Here is a 5121-nt window from a genome sequence, read left to right as displayed (position 1 = left end):
TTTGTTCATGCAGGTTTGGATGTAGTGTATGTATTCCCAGTCTATTGGTTATACCTAGTTGATCATGTTAGTAGAGTATTTTATTGTTGGTTATACTTTTGGTTAGCAGACATTATATTAGCGCTCTTACTTTTATAGTAAGTATTTTACTTGAGACAGCGAAGGGGAGCCTTGGCGCAACGGTAAAGTTGTTGTCATGTGATCAAAAGATCGCAGGTTCAAATCCTGGAAACAGCCTCTTGCAAAAAGCAGGGTAAGGCTGCATACAATGGATCCTTCTCCGGGATCCTGCATGACGGGAACTTTGTGCACCGAGCTACCCTTTTTTTTCTATTTTACTTGAGACTACATTCTTTAATCTCCTTACACTATATTGATCAAACACTATCTGTCTTATACCTGCTAAGAACTTTGTACTCACCACCCCTTTTACTGTTTCCTTCTCCCTAGGTAGCAGATAGAGGATTTATGGAGTCACTTGAAGGTCCTGTCCGCCAGTCCAACGTCAGCTAGGGATTATTTTTTATTTATTTATTTATTTAACTTGCATTTTAGCATTGGACTTGTAGCATAATAATTGGTCATGTATCTAGGTTTCATATGTTATTATAAAAAGAGAGATGTTGCTCGTTTGGCATACCCCCAGGGTGTGACACTTTACCTCTTTTGCTCCATCAAAGATTTGACTTGGTGACAGTGCAAGCATCGGAAAAACATAGGTATACTATTACACCAACATGTCAATTTGCAAATAAAAGCTTATAAGGTCTCTCTAAATAGAAAGTCTCCTGGTGCCAAATACATATCTTGGAATGTCCAGAGTATAAATCAAAGAAATCTAATCTTGAAAAAAATGGAAAGGAGATGAAAGATTTATTTTTATAAATAAATATACTCCACCCATCTCAAGCTGAAAGAAGAATTAAACAACTTTCAAATTCTTCACCATTAAGTATGAATTCTTCCATATATAAACATAGCAAAAAACGTCTTTTCAATTATTGAAATTCAATTGACCAATGTTATAGAAATAGATTAATTTTAACTTCATACTAGTTTCGCAAATTAATGGACCAATTCTCTACATGACACACATGACATTAAGTATATCCAGGTTTCAAGTAGTAAACCTAAATCTTGCTCTTTTTATAAAAGTTCCCTAAATAAATGGCCAGAATTAATGGCTTGTTGTTGTTGTTGAGGCTGTAGTCAACAAAAATAAGTACATGGATAACTTTAAAATGTGATTAAAAGTTCCCAGAATAAATTAAATGAATGTTGCTTGAAATAAAGCTTAAATTGGAATGCTACTTACCCACTGGCCAAATGATATGTATGCATTTCCATCTTTGCTACATTTGGTAAAATCACCATATGGATTTGATTTGTCCCGACATAGAGCGGCAATCAAAACAAGAGGTGTATTTCTTATGTTTCCTGTACACAACTACACAAGATCATAGAAGATAATAGAAAAATAAAATTAAAAAACTCACGATAACAATTCAATGCAAGTCACAAAGACCACTATTCTTCGTAGAATTTAGGTATTTCTTCTACATCATATATAGAAAAAAGTTAATTTTGTAAAACAACTAGACAAACTCATCACTTAAAGGTGGGAAGAAAGTACAAGTTCCTTTGAATTTCATTTATGAAATAGATTTAAATTTTTTTATTTAGAAAAATAATGAGTTCTAACCTTTAACTTGGATATTGCATCAGAAGTGTAAGCACAAGTAGTAACAACAATCTATCTAAATAGATTGCACATTGACAAAGTCTAAATGGGTGATGACAAAGTAGATAATGAACATGTTTCAAGATGTTTAATTAGATAGGAAAGATAAAAATTAGAGAGTAAAGCACATAAATACAAAATCAGAAATATGATTTAGTTAAAAGAAAAATAAACTTAAGTATGATGAGCTAGAAGTTGAGCATGCATATACACTAAGTCCTAAAAAAGGAAACAACTGTACCATAATAAGAAATGTTGATTAAGATTGGACATCTTACCAATTCCAATGTAAATGGTGGGGAACTTGAAGTTAATCATAGAAGACTGATTGAGACCATTTAGAATCAAATGAACACAACTTTAGTATTACATAAAATTTTTTGGCAATTAAAGAAGAGTGGTGCATCTACAATTCCATAAACTAATGTATCATTGTCATGAAATCGTAGCACATATAATGATGATATTTGCTGAAGTCTAATAAAATCCTCCATTAAACAAGAAATTTTCACTATTAAATTGTCATTTTTAGTTTTCTAAATGTCATCATTTAGTTACAACACACAAGTACATTCAACAATGCTACAGTAAGGTAATAACTAGCAGTTGTTACAATAATATCACAATATAAGTTATTTAACTACAATAAGAAAAGATCGCAAAGCACATTTCTTAAGATTCATAAGAAAAAAATTAACAAATGAATAATGAAAGAACCATCAAAGAGGCTTACCACTCTAGTAGTTTAACATCCCTCAAGATGTTCATTAAAGATCTTTCTAGTAGACCATTTTCTCACATGCTTTTGGATTATAATAGCTTATCTCCGTCTATTTATCAACACTTCAAAATTATGTCTTTCTCTTTCACCTATTGATCAAAATTTTCAATAGAAAAATTGAAATCGTCATAACTCTTATTGACACTACTTTTGGTTCAATTGCTTCATACAAGTAAGAAAGCCTGAAAGGAGTTAGCTAGGCAACTCAAACTAAAGTATAGAAGACCAAAAAGAAGAAGAATTGCTTAGGAGGGTTGAGCTTACGCCTTTGCTGTGCCAAGGATGACCTTCATGCGCTTCTCCCAACTAAGGATGCTTCTTTGATGCATAGCTCCTTGTAGCCACTGCTCCAAGTTTCCATTGTTGACATACTCATACACGAGCATCCTGTTAACATCGGTCAATCTATGTAATCATTTTAATGGAAGTAACTAAATGAATAGCTCAGACTTTTCACCTGTGAATCCCTTCTATGCAATCCTCCAAAAGCCTAACTAGATTCTTATGCCGAACATGACCAATGGCTTCCACCTCTACTATGAATTCCTTCTCTTCCTGTCCTTTACATAATTCAATGAGTGAGCATTAGTACATTATTTTGAGGTAAAAAGAACCTAAATGAAAGGGAACAATGAATTTACAGATTATTCACAAGCTTCTTTACTGCAACCTCAGTACCATTTATCAAACGCCCACAATATACAACTCCATATCCACCCTCCCCGAGGGCATTGTCATTGGATAAATGACTTGTTGTGAGCTCAAGATCCCTTAAGGTAAATGAATGGCCGCTACTGAGATGCGAGGACTCGGGCAGTCCAACTAAAGGAGATACAAGTGGAAATGCTTAATATGTTTTCCTAGTAGATGTAAAATACCGAAAATAGGCAAATATTGAAAAGAGAATTTTTCGGAATTTTTGAAAATTTTTCGGGAATTTTTCGGAACTCGTATGGACGAGTTAACGGGAATAAGATTTGGGTTCCGGGAAAGCCTGTTTTGGCTACCCATTTAAGTGAGGAAAAGTTTACTTTTTCCTTTATTTTTCTTTTATTTCTTTTCTTTATTTCTATTTTCCTCCGTTCCTTTCCCTCGCCGAACCCCTCACCCGACCCGACGGTTTCCCTTTCTTCCCCGATTCTTCACTGTGCCGTTCCTTCTCCACACCGGCGACGCTGACTTCACCGCCCTAGCGCCGGCCACTGCCTCCTCTTCTCCGAGCCTGATCTCTGCCCACCGACGCCGAGTCGTGCCCTAGTTTCCACTGCCGCCACCACCACAAGGAATAGCGGCGACGCCCCCACAGCCGACGCTGCCGAGAATCCTCTCTGCCTTAGCGTCGACGCCCCATTTCCGACGCCACAGCGTCGCGGCTGGTCGCTAGCCACCCGAGCTCTCGTCGCCGGCTAACTCCTTGTGCCTTAGATTTTTGGGTTCACAGTCACCTGATCGTGCCGACGCCGACGCACAGAACTTCTTCGCTGTGCCCTAGCACCGGCAGCCGACTTCACCGTGCCCTAGCACTGTCGACGGATTCTTGATCACCTCTGACCAGTGGAGAGGAAGAAGGTTACAAGTTGGTGAGGAAGTGGTGAACTGTGGTGTTTTTTTGGGATCCGATAGTCCATTTCTGCCACCCGGGTCCAGCAGCCACGAACTTTGTAGTGGATCAGTGATCTTCTCCTCTGATTTTCTTCCCTGTTGTGTTGCTTTGCTGTGTATGTTCTTCCTCCTGGTTGTGGATCAAGGGTACGAGATTTGGAGAGGAAGAGTCAAGACGTCTTTGCTGAGAGGTTGCTATTCTTATCCAGAGACACCTGGTTCCCAACAGTAACCCTCCCATCCAGCACAGCTGTGATTTGAGGTAAGGATTAGATGTATTTGAATATTGGTTGTAGATCATGTTCCGAATTGGAGGATTTGGTTAGATGATCATGTGAATTTTGGTAAGGAACATGATTATGATACATATTGATTTAGGTAGGAATTGATACATACATAATTGCTTATGTGTTGGAATTGGTGATATGTGGTGAATTGTGAAGGGGATGTGGATCTATTGGATTGATTCACCATGATTTATTCCTAATAGGTTTAGGATTTGGTCATTTTGATTTAATGATATAATTAATTGTAAAATGTGATTACAGGAGGTTGATTCGAGACGAGTATCTCGACGTCAAATTTGTATCGGATTGGACCTTACCGATTGGAGGCGGGTACCTCTTGACTTATCATTTATGATATTGTCTTTGGATATGCATAGTACTTTATAACTACAAGCAATGAACATGTTTGTCTTTGATATGTCACTGTTTGATATCCATAGCATGTTAGGTTTGTCGCCTGTGATGTATTCGTGCTTATATCACATGATTTGTTGCCATGAGTATCTTATTGCCATGAGTACTTTATTACCTTATGTATTTTAGTTTCTAGAGTAAGTGACATACCATGTTTTACTGAGGTTAGGACTAGGTTCTGGATTTTTGGTTTTAGTCATGTGTATCTAGATTATCTGATACTTAGGTTTTTATGCCATGACTGGCTTGTGTACCTCTGTTTGTTTGTCATATATGGTTCGTGTACCTAGACCTTG

General features: G+C 37.1%; 1 long non-coding RNA gene across 1 annotated transcript; it reads right to left on the bottom strand.

Annotated features, from left to right (window-relative positions):
* Positions 1-1144: 1144 nt before the first annotated feature.
* Positions 1145-4387, bottom strand: LOC121996275. The gene is made up of 6 exons (XR_006116012.1): positions 3968-4387; positions 3164-3344; positions 2980-3077; positions 2787-2909; positions 2475-2611; positions 1145-1437 (listed from the first exon to the last, which is right to left on the bottom strand). It is a non-coding gene; the product is annotated as an uncharacterized LOC121996275 (long non-coding RNA).
* Positions 4388-5121: the final 734 nt, after the last annotated feature.

Source organism: Zingiber officinale, chromosome 6A (assembly GCF_018446385.1).
Source record: "Zingiber officinale cultivar Zhangliang chromosome 6A, Zo_v1.1, whole genome shotgun sequence".
Lineage (NCBI taxonomy): Eukaryota > Viridiplantae > Streptophyta > Magnoliopsida > Zingiberales > Zingiberaceae > Zingiber > Zingiber officinale.
The sequence above is the reverse complement of the archived record's forward strand: the minus strand, read 5'-3'. Positions and strand labels throughout refer to the sequence as shown.